At 36.1% G+C, this 20591-nt stretch overlaps 1 long non-coding RNA gene across 2 annotated transcripts; it reads left to right on the forward strand.

Annotated features, from left to right (window-relative positions):
- Positions 1-17318: 17318 nt before the first annotated feature.
- LOC147545586 (uncharacterized) lies at positions 17319-19691 on the forward strand. Of its 2 annotated transcripts, XR_015223789.1 has the most exons (3): positions 17319-17470; positions 17563-17604; positions 18687-19691. It is a non-coding gene; the product is annotated as an uncharacterized LOC147545586 (long non-coding RNA). The 2 variants fall into 2 exon arrangements; XR_015223788.1 differs by having other exon boundaries at positions 17351-17470; positions 17563-19691.
- The last annotated feature ends 900 nt before the right edge of the window (positions 19692-20591 follow it).

Raw genomic sequence — 20591 nt, forward strand, 5'->3', positions numbered from 1 at the left:
TTGGACAGAGGTTGATGTAGGTGGAATCCCATCCTCAGTTCCACAACTATGCCCTCGTAGCTTTGCTACTACTTTCTCCGAAAGTCTTTCGTCCATTAACAATCTGAGTGCTCTTTGAGGCCGCTATAGCAGAGAAATCAACTTCACTAGGAACTTTTTTTTGCCCTTCCTTTTTAACTTATGTTTGCATTTCGTTTCATGTAATTTGGTACTTTATTTGCCTTCCTTTTTAACTTATGTTTGCGTTCCTTCTCGTGCAACGTAATACTTGTAAGAAAAGAATTTGAATAAAAGTGATCTGTTTTCATAAATTCATACTCCTGGAATAGCTTTACCACATTGTTAGTAAGTAAATTGTTCATTTCTATCAAAATTGATGAGGGAGCCGAAAGTCAAAGCGGACGACAGTCCTAAATAATTTTCTTTATTGACTTAATTTAGTACTCGTGTCAGGTAGTCATGCTACTAAAATTTACAATGATGTCCTATTGACAGAATAAAAACAAAGATTATACAATATTTGGATCAATTGTCCCTTCATCTGAAAGCATCAAGAGTACGCTCAGCTTCGTAGCGGAAGCAAAGGTACGAAAATTGTATTCCACATCATAGGATGTCTTTCTTCGTAGACAATGTCTACGCTCCATATCGTACATTTCAATCATCTCGGGAGCCTATACTCATCTGAAATTTGATCGTGTATCAAAAGTGATTGTATAAGCAGAGCAAGCAAAGATGCAAATCACTTATCCAGCTCAAAGAACAGATAAAATCCATCTCTAACTTGCTGAAGTATCCACCTTACAGAACCAACCTTACCGTAATCCCAAGCTCTTGGATATAATCTGGAGTGAGGCTATCTTGCACCGCATGCGTATTGTATGCTCGTGAATTTAGGGGGCATAAATAGAGTACATATACGATTCGGTACTGTAGGATGATCCAAGAACTTGGGACCTGGTAAGGCCCATGGGTACCCGAGCCCCCAGGATGGGCATATCCATGCGACCCATTGTAAATTATCTAATATAGGGAAAAGACAAAACTGACCTTATTGCAAACTAGTTTGCAAACCAGTTTGCAAACCAATTTGCAAAGCAGTTTGCAAACCAATTTGCAAAGCAGTGCAAACTAGTTTGCAAGGCAAACCAGATTGCAAACTAGTGCAAACCAGTTTTCAAATCAGTTTGCAAAGCTTTGCAAGGCAAACCAGATTGCAAACCAGTTTGCAAATCAGTTTGCAAATCAGTTTGCAAATCAGTTTGCAAAGCTCTGCAAGGCAAACCAGATTGCAAACCAATTTGCAAAGTAGTGCAAACCAGTTTGCAAATCAGTTTGCAAACTAGTTTGCAAAGCTTCGCAAAATCAAACCCTAACAAAATAAGTAACTAAGAAGTAAGATTATATAAAATGTGAGGGTTTTTGGAAAATCTGAGGGTGTTTCTAAAATTTTCCTTTATACAAAGGTCAATTCAGGTATACAAAATTAAGGGATTTTTAGAATTGTCCTTCAAGCCTATTTCCAAACTTTTCATGGTGCCTAGAAGGAAAAAAAGATAACTTGTCTTTTTGACAAAAAAAAAACAAAAAATTGGGTCTCCAGCCCAATTTCCTGGCTAGTAAAACCCCTAAATATAGGCTCTCTAAAGTTGTTGGTCTTCGGTGGGCAACTTCGGTGGTTGGTTCTAGAAGATGAGTGACTGATGATGATTATGCTATTCCCCTAATTAATCAAATCTAGGGTTTTATAGTTTTACTAAATTTTCTCTCAATACTTATTTAACGTATATATATAATTGAATCAGGTGGTGGTGGTGGTGGTGGTGGTGGTGGTGATGGTGGGGATGATTTCTAGAAGATGGTTCATTACTAGGATGAGAGCTGGTGGTGTTGCTTTTAATCTCCCCATCATTAAAAGAAAGAAATCTAAACATGGGAGGCGGCCAAACAAGAAGAAGAAGGTTAGTAGTAGTAGATATAATGGGAATGGCAGCCTAAAGAATACTTCCAGAGGACAAGGTATTACTACTACTACTTCCAGAGGACAAGGTATTACTACTACTACTCATATTAGTAATCCTATTAGTAGTAGATATAATGATGATGATTGGTTAGTATTTGAGATATTAAACAAACTTCCAGTGAAGTCCCTTACTCGTTTCAAGAGTGTGTGTAAAAGATGGTGTTACTTAATCCAAAAAGATCAACAATTCATTGATTTACATCTCACCCGTTCCAGAACACGCCTCCCCTCTCGTCTATTAATCGTCGTTCCTCTACCACGCACACAGGCACAAGAACAAACCCTAGAAAGGTTACGAGGTACCTTATACTTCGAGAATTGGCCATTTAAGGAGTTCCACATTACAGCTGACCTCTTGTTTGAAGAAGACAATACAAAACTGAAACTAGTGGTTGACACAGTAAGGGAGGTTGACTCGTCATCTTACAATGTCATTTCAAAACCTGTAAAAGGCTTAATCTGTCTCATTCAGTCCGACGGAGAAAATGTTGTTCGTATACGCAATATCAGTACTGGAGAAGTATCACCTTGGTTTCAATTATCCTCGATACTCGTGGGAGAAGAATGTGTCACTTTTCCAAACCTTTATGCATTTGGTTTTGATCCTGCAACTAATGAACACAAATTGGTATGTGTCTTGACCATATCGTCAAATTTTCACAACTCGGATTCTTTTCCTGTCTGTGGGGTTTTGACCATTGGGCACCAATGTAATAATAGATGGAGAAGGATCAAAGAGGTTCCACCAAAACGATTGAATTATGATTATGTTTATGTGAATGGTGTTATTTACTGGTCCAATAGTTCTCTTGATATTTGGGCGTCGAGAAGTGGTTACCGTCCTGTATACTTGGTGGCATTTGATGTAGGAAATGAGAAGTTTAGAACAATCACAATTCCTGATTTCATCCTTGATCACCCTCGGATTCTCGACAAACGTTATTTCAAAGATATTGCTTCGTTATTTGAAGTGGATGGGAATTTAGCTATGATAGTTAAACTGAACAATTGTATGTTCAACATGTATGTATACGAAAATGATGATTACAAGGACAAGGATGATAAGATCAATGAAACGTCTTCTAGTTCTTGTCTTAAGAGCGGAAGATGGAATGAAGTAAGTTGTATCAAATTGCCTTTCTGCAACGGGCAGGGTCATAGTGTCAAGTTTCATACTTTCATAGGATCAGAAGACAAGATTCTCGTAACATCATCTATATGGGGTCTGGAGACGGAGAAATGTCTGTTTATTTATTGTTACAATTGGAAGAAGGATACCTGGACAGAGGTTGATGCAAGTGATATCCCCTCCTCAGTTCCACAACTATGCCCTCGTAGCTTTGCTACTACTTTCTCCGAAAGTCTTTATTCCCTTAACAATCTGAATGCTCTTTGACGCCACCCTAGCAGAGAAATCAACTTCACTCTATCTAGAAACTTTTTTTGCCTTCCTTTTTAACTTATGTTTGCATTTCGTTTCATGTAACTCGGTACTTTATTTGCCTTCCCTTTTAACTTATGTTTGAGTTCCTTCTCATGTAACTTAATAATAGTAAGTAAAGATTTTGAATAAAAGTGATCTGTTTTCATACTCCTGGAATAGCTTTACCACATTGTTAGTAAGTAAATTCTTCATTTTTATCAAAATTGATGAGGGAGCCGAAAGTCAAAGCCAACGACGGTCCTAAATAATTTGGTAATTATTTGCCCTAGTTTGATGACATGAATTGTGTCTAAAGCTAATGAAACTTCACCTAAAAGGCTACAAGCCACTTGACAATTTAAATGAAGAGAATTGGGCCAAAGGTGCAAAGGTTTTTCCATTATGTGAATTAGCCCCCGTAGACAAGAAATAAGAAGCACGTGCACAAGTCAGTGTTGTGGCAGAAAGGGTTTAGAAATTACAAATCTCAAGTGCGTAGATGTTCAGGTCTCTTTCTTTCTCTACTTAGTTTTGTTTCTTATTCTTTTACTATTTACATTTTGATTAAATCAATCAAAATAACCATTTTATTTATTTTATCTTCTAATAGTTTGTTACCTTTTCTCCAATCTTAAAATTAGATAGTGCTAATGGGGAAGACCCTTATCGAGTTTCAGCCTATTAAAGAAGATGTTCTTCTTGCTCCAAGGTATCTTATTAAACACTCATCACCTTTATAATGCTTACCAAGTAGTTTTATTAGATATACTGAACTATGTATGTTAGCAGAGTTGGAAGTATATATAGCTATTGTCAGTGCATTGAGGCATCACAAATAGTAATTCCAACTATGTATATCTTAACGGGCCAACGAATTTGTGTCTTCTTAACCCCCTTACAGTATATGTTGTTTCCTTAATTTGTTTTGAATCTCGAACGAATGACTATAGTATTCTCACCATTGCTTTGTTTAATTGGTTCACTATTTTATTTACTTTACTTTTTTATAATTTTTTTTTTAGTAGATTCACTTTTCTTCTCGAGGTCTTGCATTTAGAGTTCCATTCTTTTTCTTAAGTGATATCGAGTGGTTTATGCTATCTCGTTTTTGTAGTTGCGGAATCGTGATTTGGTGGTTTGTAACGTAAAACTTGACATGGCTGGAACAAGGTCCCTTAATCTTGGGCAGGGTGTTGTTTACCGTCTAAAGGTAGGAAAACGGGACAGATTATCAAAGTACATTGTTTTTTTTTCAGCATTGACGAACTTCTCTCATTGCTCTCACTTCACCTTTCCACTTTGAGCAGGATTCTTCAATTACTGTTGCTTTTGTCGACATCCCTGAAGAGGGTTTGCACACTCCTCGTCGTCTGGAAATAGTTGCAAATGAGGTGCATTCTTTGTAATCAAATTTTAATATATTCAAGTTCCTTTTTCTGGCCTCAGGAATTTACTTCAGATTCTAGAAGTTAATTACCTTAGGATGAAGAATGCTTTAAAACAATGGTGCAAAGGTGTGGCACAAGGGACCTGCTGCTGACCTAGTTCCTGCATTATTTGGAATGAAGCCACCAACAATGTCGAAGAAGGATGTCTCGTTCACCCCATTTATCTCCAATCTTGACCACTCTCCGGTTTCTAAAAAGTTCACCTTTCTCATCTTTCTTTATACTGTAGATTTTCTATATGCTTTTAGAGAAAAATTAAGATAGTTCTCTATTTCACTCAAAACAAATGCAGAAGATTATCTATACTTTGCCTAGCTTACTGCGCTACTTCTTGAAGAGTCCGATCTCCCCAGGGTCATAACTCATAACGGTAGATTTTTGACATAGTCTAAGACACTAAGCATGGAAAAAAAAAGAAGAGTGGGTGATATCCTACTTCCTTTCTATTATTTAATGTTTCTATCTCAATGGTCTTCTAGTCATTCTAAATGTCTTACATACCCAGGATCATAAGAGGTGATTAGTCCTACAATTTACTATCCTGGTACAAATTATTTACGTATGCATAGATAATCTCAAGTATTCAAGGGTATGTGCTGCTTCTAATATTGCCGTTGACAACATTGTTGAGCGACTTGTTGCTAATAAGCATGATGGCCTTAATAATTCATGAGTCTATATACCTTAAAGTTAGCTAGTCAGACATTTTAACTTAAAAGCTGTAAATTTTCATTGTCGTTTGGATAGTAGTTTTGATTAGTTTTATTTCTTCATAATAACAAAAATGAGAAATCATACTGTATTACTTATAGAAAAGGGAAGCTGCTCTGCTTTTTGTCAAAAGAAAGTGCACTTGCCAAAACTATCCACACAGGGGCCGAGCCTACTCGATGCATCACCAATTTATGGGTTTAGTTCTTTCTGTATCGACTTAACTACACTCATAGAATTCAATTACATGTTTAGTCTTTCTCGATGTCATTCTTAAGACATATCCACTGGATTCCAGCCTCTTTATTCAGTTCTAACTTCTGATACACTACCGTCAAGGTGTAGGTCTGAAATTGTTTTCTGTGTCGTTATTTTAGAATGATATTGGTGAGAGCAGGCCATCCTGCACGCGTGTCACCTCAAGTATTCGAGAGTGCACCGGACGATCTAGTACAAATACCTTCTTCCTTTTTCCATCAATGAGAACGTATTCGTAGCCTAATATCGGTAAATAGCTTGGGGTCAGTGTCTAAAGAACCCTAGATATATTTGTAGTAATTTTCTCCCATATGTCTTACATTGCATATAATCATGGCTAAGAATGTATAAAGCTAGCTTGCGCGATTCTGTGTTTGTAGCTTTAACTAAAAAAATAAATGAGGTTTTGCTTCTTTTCTTTTTCTCCGCATGCTTGAGTAGCATAATGGTACGACCGGTCTCTTTAATCTATTTTTTGTTACAGTTTTCTTTTTGAATAATTTAACCAATACAATGAGAACAGAAGATACCCCCACGAGCCAATTGAACAATGCTGATTTACCAACATTGGCCTTCCACAATTGTAATTCTTGTAAGAAGTTGATATCTGCGAAATGGAAAATCAAGATGCATTTATTCACTGTCAGCTTAACATTCTTGCAAGAGTGCATCATGTTGCATCTCTTGAGTGATTTATTTTCTAGGTGCAGCTTAATATTCTTGCAAATTATTAATGGTACATTTAGCAAAGACAAAATATATTTCAATCTTATAGACTTATACTATTACCCACCGCTACATCATCAGTTGTAATGTCGGATGACCCTTTTCCGAAAATACTGTTGTACGGTGTCCAATAGTTGGATAATTGTATGTACTAGCATCCAATTCAATAGGTGCATTAGATTTTGTATATTACACGTATAGGCCCATAATGGTTAATTTCATCTTCGCATAATTTATCAATGGTCTATCTACAAAAACGGTAAGTAAAACTAAAGACATGATAACCAGAAGAAGAAAAGATAATTTAGTACCAATGGTTAATTCACGATTTAAGGAAAAAGAATACTCTCTACCAGCATCTCTAGCTTCTCTCTCTAGCTCTTGGATATCAAATGAATCATGGGAAATTTGACCAAAACTCCCACATTTTTGTGAGGGAAAAAGGAGAGAAGAAAGTTGGCAGTTTGGTTGGCGCTCTTCTTTTCCTCTTCCTTATTTCGTCATCCGCTTCAGACTGAAAGCAAGGCATAATGCTAGTTTGCGCCACGCGCCTATTATACACAAGTCATTTTTAGGGGCCATTAGTTTTTAATCTCAGCCGTTAGAAAATATCTCTCTCTAAAGACTAAAGTTGTCGTCTTCGGTGGGCAACTCCGGTGGTTGGTTGGTTCATAGAAGGTGAGTGACTGAATGATGATGATTATGGTATTCTCCTAATTAATTAAAATCAAGGGTTTTATAGTATTACTAAATTTTCTCTTAATACTTACTTAGTGTATATATATATATAATTGAATCAGGTAGTGGTGGTGTGGTGGTGGTGGTGGTGATGGTGGGGATGATTCTCTTGATCTTTGGGCGTCGAGAAGTGGTTACCGTTCTGTATACTTGGTGGCATTTGATGTAGGAAATGAGAAGTTTAGAACAATCACAATTCCTGATTTCATCTTTGATCACCTCGGATTCTCGACAAACATTTAAATTTCAAAAATATTGCTTCGTTATTTGAAGTGGATGGGAATTTAGCTATGATAGTTAAACTGAACAATTGTATGTTCAATATGTATATATACGAAAATGATGATTACAAAGACAAGGATGATAAGATCAATGGAACGTCTTCTAGTTCTTGTAAGTTGTATCAAATTGCCTTTCTGTAACGGGAAGGGTCATAGTGTCAAGTTTCATCCTTTCATAGGATCAGAAGACAAGATTCTCGTAACATCATCTATATGGGGTCTGGAGACGGAGAAATGTCTGTCTATTTATTGTTACAACTGGAAGAAGGATACTTGGACAGAGGTTGATGTAAGTGGAATCCCCTCCTCAGTTCCACAACTATGCCCTCGTAACTTTGCTACTACTTTCTCCGAAAGTCTTTCTTCCCTTAACAATCTAAATGCTCTTTGACGCCACCCTAGTAGAGAAATCTACTTCACTCTATCTACGAACTTTTTTTTGCCCTTCCCTTTTAACTTATGTTTGCATTTCGTTTCATGTAATTTGGTACTTTATTTGCCTTGCTTTTTAACTTATGTTTGCGTTCCTTCTCATGTAACGTAATACTTGTAAGAAAAGAATTTGAATAAAAGTGATGTGTTTTCATAAATTCATACTCCTGGAATAGCTTTACCACATTGTTAGTAAGTAACTTTTTATCAAAATTAATGAGGTAGCCGAAAGTCAAAGTCGACGACAGTCCTAAATAATGTTCTTTAGTGACTTAATTTCGTACTCCTGTCAGGTAATCATGCTACCAAGATTTACAATGATGTCCTATTGACTAAATTTCAGAATAAAAACAAAGATTATACCATATTTGGATCAATTGTCCCTTCATTTGAAAGCATGAAGAGTATGTTCAGCTTCGTAGCGGAAGCAAAGGTACGAAAATTGTATTCCACATTATAGGATGTTTTTCTTCGTTAACAATGTCTACGAGCCATATGGTACATTTCAACATCCCGGGAGCCTATACTCCTCTGAAATTTGATCGTGTATCAACAGTGATTGTATAAGCAAAGATGCAAATCATTTATCCAGTTCAAAGAACAGACAAAATCCATCTCTAACTTGCTGAAGTATCCACCTTACAGAACCAACCTTACCGTAATCCCAAGCTCTTGGATATAATCTGGAGTGAGGCTATCTTGCACCGCATGCGTATTGTATGCTCGTGAATTTAGGGGGCATAAATAGAGTACATATACGATTCGGTACTGTAGGATGATCCAAGAACTTGGGACCTGGTAAGGCCCATGGGTACCCGAGCCCCCAGGATGGGCATATCCGTGCGACCCGTTCTGCTAGGCTAGTGTAATTGTGCATATTATATAAATTTCTTATTTCAAATTGGTTCATAAGTTGAGGGAAAGTAGTGTTACCCTTTTTTTAGAGGTAGGAGGTCGAGAAAGGCTCTCTTCTAAAAGCATCTTTCTGGACTCGTATACAAGCATATCAAACCTAAATACATGGTGTTAACTAGCACGACTACTTCTAAGTTGGTATATGTCCTAGAAAAAATTGTACTACACAAAAGTAGTGTTTCCCCAATCTTAAATTAGATAGTGCTATGGGGAAGACCCTTATCGAATTTTAGTCTACTAAAGGAGACGTTCTTCGTGCTCACAAGGTAACTTATTAAACACTCATCACCTTCATAATGCTTACCTAGTAGTTTCATTAGATATACTGAACTATATATGTTAGCAGAATTGTAAGTATATATTGCTATTGTCAGTGCATTGAGGCATCACAAATAATAATTCCAACTACGAATATCTTAACGGGCCAACGAATTTGTGTCTTCTTAACCCCCCTTACTGTGCATATGTTGTTTCCTTAAGTTGTTTTGAATCTCGAACGAATGACTGTAGTACTCTCAGCATTGCTTTGTTTAATTGGTTCACTATTCTATTTACTTTACTTTTTTATAAAATTTTTTTAGTAGATTCACTTTTCTTCTTGAGGTCTTGCATTTAGAGTTCCATTCTTTTTCTTAAGTGATATCGAATGGTTTATGCTTTCTCGTATTTGCAGTTCTAGGATCATGATTTGGTGGTTGTAAAGTAAAACTTGACAAGGCTGGAACTGTAAAGATTGAAACTCAAGATGCCCTAACTTCTAAGGCAAGGATATATTTATAGAGAATGAAGAGAAATACAACGTACACTAGTACCCTCAAGAAATGAAAACAAATACAAATAAATCAAGTATACATAAATACACTAACATGAACAAGGTCCCTTAATCTTGGGCAGGGTGTTGTTTACCGTCTAAAGGTAGGAAAACAGGACAGATTATCGAAGTACATTGTTTTTTTTTTTCAGCATTGACGAACTTCTCTCATTGCTCTCACTTCACCTTTCCACTTTGAGCAGGATTCTTCAATTACTGTTGCTTTTGTCGACATCCCTGAAGAGGGTTTCAACACTCCTCTTCGTCTGGAAATAGTTGCAAATGAGGTGCATTCTTTGTAATCAAATTTTAATATTTTCAAGTTCCTTGTCACCCTTTTTCTGGCCTCAGGAATTTACTTTAGATTCTAGAATGATGATAATGCTAGTGTTCACTTGTTTTACTTTTCACCATTACCTAATATTGATGCTCAAATGAGGTGGTATTGTTTGTGTATCTTGGCGGCTGCCACAAGCTCCTAAATTTGGGTACCTATTTGAATCTGTTCCTTGGATACCTAAGCAATTTCTTAATTTGATGACGAGATGCTGCATAGAAGTTAATTAACCTATTATTTGATCTTCTCTTGACTTAAGATCTCTTAAGGTATCAATTGCTTATGCAGGTAACTTACCTTAGGATGAAGAATAAATGGAGCAAAGGTGTGGCACAAGGGACCTGCTGCTAACCTAGTTCCTGTATTATTTGAGCCACCAACAATGTCGAAGAAGGATGTCTTGTTCACCCCATTTATCTCCAATCATGACCACTCTAAAGTTTCTAAGAAGTTCCCCTTTCTCATCTTTCTTTATACTGTGGATTTTCTATCTGCTTTTAGAGAAAAATTAAGATAATTTTTTATCTCACTAAAAAAAATGCAGAACATTATCTATACTTTGCCTAGCTTACTGCTATATTTTTTTTTTTTTTTGGAAATTGACTACGATCAACGATAGTCATTACATTTGGCATTGATACATCAAAGATGTGATGAGCTTGATAACCGCCCTTCAAACACTAACAAGACCGAGCCTATAGCCCAACTAAATTATGGCCTAAAGCCTGACTACGTTATTTATACCCTAATAATCCCAATTCAAATAACCAAAGATTCCACCTTCTCTAGGATTCGAACCTGGGACCTCCAGGGCTTTCTGTAGTTTATGTCAACACCTTGGAACCACTTGGGCTACCAACTGTTGACTACTGCTCTGCTTCTTGAAGAGTCTGAGTTTTCATTCCCTCGAGGTCATAACGGTTGATATTTGACATAGTTTAACACCCTAAGCATGTCTAATAAGCATGGAAAAAAAAGTGGGGGTGATTGTTGGAAATTTTCAAACTTTTAAATGTGAATGGGTATAACTGTAAATGAGACTAATATCTGTCATTGGATCATGAAGACATCAACAACATGTGTCGTTAGATGATGAAGACTTAACATGATATTATCTTTCAAATATATTATTTTGTATTGTATTTATGAAAGATATATTGTGATATTGAGAGGATATTTTAATTAGTCTTCTTACCTAATAGAGTGACTGTGAGACTCTATATATAGTTCGGTTGTAACTAACAATAATAATGGAATACGAATTATCTCTTCTCTCTAATTCTATCATAGTATCCAGAGCCTAAAAACTCCAACGAGTATTGAATTAGATCCTAGTGAGCTTCCGCAAAACCGGCGGCGGTAGCCAATATCAATGACTACCGTCCGCCGGAGTATTGTCTATTAATTTATTTTTTTACTGATTTCTAAATTTATGTTCCCTTTTAATCATTTAGTTTAGAAAAAGAATAATAAACTTCTTGATCTAGAATTGTTCCTACTTTTCCATAGTAGAAGAATGTTTAAGATCTAAAAAAGACAAAGAGAGAACGAGTTCTGGATGTCTTACATTACAACATTACTTCTTCCTTGCAAGTATCAACAATTTGATCTCATGTGTCACCTAAGTTCATCAAGATTTATGAACATCAAAACCTTGATTACTCCTAGCTACCTTAATTTTTCCTTTCTTAAATCTCAATCTCTACTTTACCTTCCTACTATCTAGAGGATGCATGAATCCAATTCAAAGATTGATCTTAATCGAGGTAAATTGATTCAAATTCTTCCAAATTTTCCTTTCTCTTCAATCTCATTATAGTAACTGGCTTCTTTTCTACAGTTACAATTTTCTTGGATCTTTATAGTCTCTCTTTTATTAATCCATATAACTCTATCTCTCTCATGGGGTTTTCAATGACCCCACTGCTTTCTAGCTAAAATTCTCTCTCTCATTTTCTCAAAACAAAAAAAAAGAATTTAATTAAGATTTTCTGAACTCAAGGCCTAGCTCTGATTATCTATTTCTTTTCTTCTAATTCTTCTATTTTCTTTCTAACAATGAAGGGTGTAATTGTGCTAAAAAAAAGGGAAGTCGATCTAGCTCTGGTTTTTCACTTCTTTTGTAAGGGGTATATAAAAAAAAATCGCATCCATTGTTACAAAAAAAACAAGACGAAAAAAAAAGGTTTAAAGACAAGAAGAAAGTTTGAAGAAGACTTGACAAATTGGAAGAAGTACAATTTATATGGCAAGCTAAACAAGTCTAACGACCATCTTAGCTTGAGGGGGGATGTAAATGAGACTAATATCTGCCATTGGATCATGAAGACATCAACAACATGTGTCGTTAGATGATGAAGACTTAACATGATATTATCTTTCAAATATATTATTTTGTATTGTATTTATGAAAGATATATTGTGATATTGAGAGGATATTTTAATTAGTCTTCTTACCTAATAGAGTGACTGTGAGACTCTATATATAGTTCAGTTGTAACTAACAATAATAATGGAATAAGAATTATCTCTTCTCTCTAATTCTATCAATAACCCTTTCACCAACAGTAGCATGCATTTGATTTAATCAATGGGCACATCCCATTGTATGGATGAATACATTCAAATGCATCTATTGAATGTTTATAAATAAACAATACCCTCCCCATTTGAAATAGAGAACAACACACGCACCAAATTCCCCATCTCTCTATTTCCTTTTGATTCATAAATGAAGGTGTGTTCTTGGCAAGGAATGAAAAACCGAAATATTTCGGTTTTTCAAACCAGTGCAACGAAACATCACTTACAGAAGTTTCGTTGGTTAGTATTTGAGATACTAAACAGACTTCCAGTGAAGTCCCTTACCCGTTTCAAGACTGTCTGTAAAAGATGGTGTTACTTAATCCAAAAAGATCAACAATTCATTGATTTACATCTCACTCGTTCCAGAACATGCCTCCCCTCTCGTCTATTTATCGTTATTCCTCTACCACGTACACATATACAAGAACAAGCCCGAAAAAGAAGGTTACGAGGTACCTTATTCTTCGAGAATTGGCCATTTAAGGAGTTCCACATTACAACCGACCTCTTGTTTGAAGAAGACAATACAAAACTGAAACTAGTCGTTGACACAGTAAGGGAGATAGACTCGTCATCTTACAATGTCATTTCAAAACCTGTGAACGACTTAATCTGCCTCATTCAGTCATACAGAAATAATGTTGTTCGTATACGCAATATCAGTACTGGAGAAGTATAGCCTTGCTTTCAATTATCCTCCATACTCGTGGGTGAAGAATGTATCCGTTTTCGAAAGTTTTACGCATTTGGTTTTGATCCGGCAACTAATGAACACAAATTGGTATGTGTCTTGGCCGTATCGTCAAATTGGTCTGCTTATGTGAATGATGTTATTTACTGGTCCAATGATTCTCTTGATTTTTGGGCGTCGAGAAGTGGTTACCGTCCTGTATACTTGGTGACATTTGATGTAGGAAACGAGAAGTTTAGAACAATCACAATTCCTGATTTCATCCTTGATCACCCTCGGGTTCTCGAAAAATATTTGAACTTCAAAGATATTGCTCAGTTATTTGAAGTGGATGGGAATTTAGCTGTGGTAGTTAAAGTGAACAATTGTATGTTCAACATGTATATATACGAAAATGATGATTACAAGGACAAGGATGATAAGATCAATGGAACGTCTACTAGTTCTTCTCCTAAGAGCGGAAGATGGAATGAAGTAAGTTGTTTCAAATTGCCTTTCTATAACGGGAAGGGTCCTAGTGTCAAGTTTCATACTTTCATAGGATCAGAAGACAAGATTCTCGTAACATCATCTATACGGGGTCTAGAGACGGAGAAATGCTTGTCTATTTATTGTTACAATTGGAAGAAGGATTCTTGGACAGAGGTTGATGTAGGTGGAATCCCATCCTCAGTTCCACAACTATGCCCTCGTAGCTTTGCTACTACTTTCTCTGAAAGTCTTTCGTCCATTAACAATCTGAATGCTCTTTGAGGCCACCATAGTAGAGAAATCAACTTCACTCTATCTAGGAACTTTTTTTGCCCTTCCTTTTTAACTTATGTTTGCGTTCCTTCTCATGTAACGTAATACTTGTAAGAAAAGTTTTTGAATAAAAGTGATATGTTTTCATAAATTCATACTCCTGGAATAGCTTTACCACATTGTTAGTAAGTAAATTCTTCATTTTTATCAAAATTGATGAGGGATCCGAAAGTCAAAGTCGACGACAGTCCTAAATAATCTTCTTTATTGACTTAATTTCGTACTCCTGTCAGGTAGTCATGCTATTAAGATTTACAATGATGTCCTATTGACTAAATTTCAGAATAAAAACAAAGATTATACAATATTTGGATTTGTCCCTTTATCTGAAAGCATCAAGAGTACGTTCAGCTTCGTAGCGGAAGCAAAGGTACGAAAATTGTATTTTACATTATAGGATGTCTTTCTTAGTTGACAATGTCTACCAGCCATATAGTACATTTCAATCATCTCGGGAGCCTATACTCATCTGAAATTTGACCATGTATCAAAAGTGATTGTATAAGCAAAGCAAGCAAAGATGCAAATCATTTCAATCCTCTAAAAGCATCTTGCTTTTTTTTTTTGCTCGATTTAGACTGATTTCAGTCTGAAATCTTCTCATTTCGTCGCTCTCTAGGGGCTTTTATTGTCGAGATTTAGTCTCCATTCTGTTCGTTACTGCTATTCTTCTCCTCCTTTGTCCAATGGATACTACAAACAGTCAATTCTTACGCCAATTTGAGGCGTTAACTACTGATGAACGTCCTCCATTAACGGTGGATGGTGGCGATGTTGATCACTCGGAAACAGATCTAATTAAGCAAGGCATTGTATGGTTCCAGAGTCCTAAGAAGATCGATTTAGGTCAAGCCATGTATCGTCTCACAAGGGTTATACACGGCCCTAACAAATTTACTATTTCGGAGATTAAGGACAACTTATTTATGATCAAATTCGTCATGGCTACTGAAATGGAAATCGCGATGGAGAGTACACCTTGGGTTATGCAAGATGAATTAATAGTACTTCAAGAATGCAACGCAGATATCCCTCCGGAAGAACAGATAGTGGATCATGTTTGGTTCTGGGTCCAACTTCATGGGATCCCTCCTAGTCATCTGAACTGTACTATAGTTAACCGTTTAGCCAGTACTATGGGAACTATTATTCCGACGACTAAAGAAGATGCTAACAAATGGTGTCTTTTTGGTCGTATTAGGGTCAAACTGTGTATTACTCAGGCTTTCCATCCGAGAGTTAATCTTAAACTCTCGAACAACAAACTTGTTTCTATAGAAATTAGGGTTGAGAAACTCCCAAGATTTTGCATTTATTGTGGATTCATTGGCCATACTATGAAATTTTGTCCCACTATTCTGGCTTTTGGAGACTTGCTTAAACAAAACCTTTCAGAAAATGATAGAAACAGAGTCTTAAAGATCATGACCCCTAAATTCCCAGAAACCTTTAAGGTTCCTTTTTCTAATAAACACCCAATTAAAGAATTGGGATCCTCGGGATCTGACCTTATACCCAAGTTTAATGATCTTAATATCGATAATAGTGAGGATAATCATATTGAAACAGTATGTGCTAATAATCCCCGGATAAGAACTAACTATGGTAATTTATTATCGAGTTTATGTCAGGTTAAACGAAGCAAGGTACAGACGGAACACGGTGTTTCTGCAGTTTACTCTAATGATCTATACAATCATAATCGAGAGACACAGATCCAGGATCACGGTCTTGGTCAAAGTGCTGGAGATCAGATTGATGAAGACATGACTCTTTCCGAAGTTCGGATCAAAAAACAGTACCGCAAGACAACTCGTCAACCAGCAAAGGAAAATAACGATGAATGGGTAACGGCAACCCAAATGCCGTCCCAACGATGAATATCTTGGCGTGGAATTGTCGGGGTCTGGGGAACAACCCGACAAAAGTAACATTGCAGCAGTTCCTTTCTTCCACTAATCCCTCTATTGTTTTTCTCTCGGAAACGAGAATTTCTAACTATATACCTCTGTCTTGTTTTAATAATTATAATCTTACTAATTTCCACACGGTTCCATCTGTCGGCAGAAGTGGAGGTTTGATCTTACATTGGTCTAACGATATAAAGTTAGATATTCATTTCTCCTCGTCCAATCTTATACATGCTACTATTACGAATGTAACTCTTAATAATGTTTCTTGGGATATTTTTTGCATTTATGGTCCCCCTTGTGTCCAAAATAGACTCCCCTTTTGGCGTAATTTGTTACATAGAATTGAGAGTATCAATAACCCCTTTGTGTGTATTGGGGATCTAAATGCCTTGGCTAATAGAGATGATAAATGGGGGGGGGGGGGGGAGTTCTAACATACCGTTTATGAATCATTTTCAGAAATTTATCCAGGATGCGCAACTTCTGGATTTGGGTTTTAATGGACCGGCCTACACTTGGACCAATTCCAAGGCGATGCATCATCTTACGAAGGAAAGACTGAACAGAGTTCTTAGCAACGCTAGTTGGCTCATGCAATTTCCGGAGGCAGGAGTATTTCACTTGCCTAGATACAATAGTGATCACGCTCCCATCCTGTTAAAGTTAATCACGCAAGGAATCCCCACCACAACTCTATCCAAGTTCGAAGTTTATTGGACGCATCACACTGACTACATAAGTGTTTTTCAGGAAAAATGGGCCACAACAAATGGATCGTTTACAAGTAAGACCAACGACATAAAAGACTCCATCAAACACTACAAAACAATCGGGCTTTAGTTACGCCTTTTTTGTAACGGACTACAAATACCGTAGCTATTAGTCAACATTTGCTATGGACATTTTTAAGTCGTAGTAAATGCTAACAAATAGCTACAAACCCTGTGTTAACTTGCTACACATGTGTCCATATCAAGTGCATCACGCACATAAATTTTTGAAAATTAAGAAAATGCCTTTTTGCTACAATACGTTAAGCGTAGCAACTGGTGAGCATTTGCTATGAGCTTTCCGTAGTTAGTGGGTCTAAATGATAGCAAATGGTGATGAAATTACGAGGGAAAAGTTTTGGCTGAAAATAAAAGGTTAAAGCGAAAAAGGGCGCCAAAAATTTTAGGAAGCACGCATTAAAAAGAGCCAATATTTTATACTTTTAGAGTGCCCGCTCTAAAATTGGCCAAAATTTAGGGTTTCCCAATTCAGTCGACTAGGGTAAAAACGAGTTCAAGCAGAATGAGAGAAAGAGAGACAAACAAAGCTAGTTCATCTCCAAATCATTAGCTTGATTCTCACATTAAATCTCTCCAATTCTCGTAGGTTTTTCTCTAAAAAATTGGTCTCCAATATTTTTTTCTTTTTGATTTGTTTCTTTTCCATTTGATATGTTTGAAGATCTTCTTTGCAGTCGAGGAGAAGTCTTTCTTCGGCTATTTCTTGTGTCGGTAAGGTAACTCAGTCTATACCTCAAATCTATTATGTTTGTTCTTTCTGGAAATACCTTTATTTCACTTATTCTGTTAAAAAACCCTAGAATTGATTGATAGATCTTTCAGTTTGGGCTAAGGGTTTGATGATTTTGGTTATTTCGGCTTTGATATTAGATATTATCTTTTCATCTTAATTCATGTAAATTTTTATGTGGTTTAAGTTATGGTTTGATTATTTTTACCCAGTATGATTAGAACAAGAGACAAATAGAAGATTCCTTGAATAGCTGCTCCACCAAGACGAGGAACGGGTGTAGTGATATTTCATCCCATTCTAATTGAGGTGCAAGTGTATCATTATTAGTTGCAGAAAGAACTCTTTCTGAATCTCTACTAGTAGAAATTCTGCCACCAGTTTTCTTCTATTAAAGCATTTGATTAATAAGAAATTCAAGCAAAATCTCATCCTAGAATATGTTTTTTATCTGCATTTAACCTTTTTAATTTTTGGTACTACACATCTATTGATTTATCAAATGCCAATTAGATGCGATTGATTGATATGTAGAAGATAGAGATGAAGATGAAACCCATAAGAAATCTATGATCAAAGAAACTCCTAGAAGACCTGTGTTTATGCCTTCCCATTTCATTGAGAAACCTAATTCTAGACGGAGCGTGATAGATCAAGGAGAATGAAAGCTCTGATGATGATGTAGGAAAAGGGTAGAACTGAAAAGAGAAAAAAGGCGGGCATTAATGGTATTCTTCGTTGATTATTCTGTTTGGTGTCCATTTTCGCGATTGCAATTTGTTATACTAAATTAGGACTACCTGATCTTGGCTTTTGTGGAATCTATTTACTTGGATTTAGGCTATGTCTGTTATTTTAGTAGTGTTCTGAGTAATAGTACCGTGGTACAAATGCTCCTCTTACTGTTGCCCAAATGCTAGGGAAAGTGAGCAAGTTTAGATTCATCACCTGAATAGATGAATAGTAATTAGTAATTGTTTAGGATTTTCAATGAACAATTTCCCTCAAGATTCTCAAAAATATTCTCGTTTTCACTTTCTATTTTCTTTCATTTTCTTTTTGAGACAGAGTTTGTGTTGAAGGATTCAGAGTCTCACTATATTTATGTCTGCGAGAGGATGAAAGAACCAATAGATATCGGCATAACAACGTCTTGGCGAGACAGCACGTGTTGAATTTCAATGACATGATGGGTTCTCTCTTCATACTTCAAATGCATCATGACTTCATGAGTATTATATAACCACTAAATTTATTTTTGTTGTAGTTATAAGACTATTGTTGCAGGATTCCGAGAATGAAGATGTCATTGCACCAGAAATATCGAACCACGGAGCCAGCTGGAATGGTTGCGATTTTGGCACTCTCTCTGGGTAGTATTTTTATGGATTATTTCTATATTTAGTGCTCAAATCTTGTTGAATATTTGGTTGAAGCATAATTTGATTCTAAGATCATACATGACGACGTCGGTTGAATTGAAGTAGTGTGAGTTTGATGAATAACATTACCTTGGCTGAGATCAAAGTTGTTTCATTTGGAATTGACAACCTGCCTCTTATTTCTATGGACCGAAGTCAGATAGTAATGGCACACTATCTAATTTATGATTCTTGTTCACTGTTTCATTTTACATATTGATCTATCCTTGCTATATCGAATAAAGGGCTGAATTTAGATATTAACTATTGAAAAACAGAATATGAACCGATGTTTGCAATTGCAGAAAACAAGATTCAGCTATAGTTTCTTACATTTGGATGATGATTCTTGAACACTAAGGTGGAGTTGATTAATGTGTTGTTAGTTTTTCTTCAAACTCATGATTTTTTTCTTCACTAACACAGGAACCATGTTGAACAACATATGTCAAATTACACAAGCGACAGGAGAGGCTCGGCTTAAGCTATATATGTCAAGTTCTATAAAGATGGTAATTTATACTCTAATGTTAGAGGAGTTCAAGTTGTAAGATCACAAGGATAATTTTTCTAATACTCCATTATATGGATATATGCGATGTAAAGCAATAAAAGTGTTACAATTAATTCAATAAGAAAGTTCTTTTTGTTAGTATTGTGTGTAAATATACATAGATATAGTGATTATTAAGAACAATAGGATTATATATGAATGAATTAACAAATGCTTTATAAATGTAATTGATCTTTTGTTACAACTAATCATGCCTTATATTTGCTACGACCAAAGTCATAATAACTAACTTTCAACGGTCATTTTCTATAAAAATATAATCACATTTTGTTATGGATTGTCTCGTAGCGAAAAGCCAACTTTTTGCTATGGACTAGGGGTCGTAACAAAAAGTTCGTAGCTAATGGTATTTGTGACGGCAATATCTATTACGGTACGTCGTCCATAACAAATGCTCAATTGCTACGAATTTTGAATTATCTGTTACGGTTTTTGTCCATAACAAAAGGACGTTTATTTTGTAGTGAAAGGTTGGAGTAAGAAGGCTTTCGGAACTATAAAGAATCGATTAAATATTCTAAGAAAGAGACTTCTGGATATTCAGGTTCTTAACCCTTCCACAGAAAACCTGGAAATTGAAAGTAAAATTCAGGAAGACATTTTGCATTTGGAAAATCTCCAATGTACAAAGGCTGAACAGAGAGCCAAGTCGAGGTGGGTACATAATGGGGATCGTAATACCAGAGCTTTTCATTTAGCTATGTCGGTGCGTCGGCAGAAAAACAAGGTTCATCAATTAATTTCAGAAGATGGTCAGACTATTAGGGATTTTGATAATATTTCAAATGAGTTCATCAATCATTTTCAGAATTTATTTTCAGCTGAACCAGTGGATCAACCGCCAACCGAATTAATGCATGATTATAAGGTCTTTTCGCCTGATCAGCTGGCCAACATCTCAAGGGTCCCTAATTCGGAAGAAATCAAATCAGTCGTCATGAATATGGGGTCGATAAAGAGTCCTGGTCCTGATGGACT

This window comes from Eschscholzia californica, unplaced genomic scaffold, assembly GCF_041429995.1.
Source record: "Eschscholzia californica isolate CP2 unplaced genomic scaffold, dmEscCali1.0.p SCAF_4, whole genome shotgun sequence".
Classification (NCBI taxonomy): domain Eukaryota; kingdom Viridiplantae; phylum Streptophyta; class Magnoliopsida; order Ranunculales; family Papaveraceae; genus Eschscholzia; species Eschscholzia californica.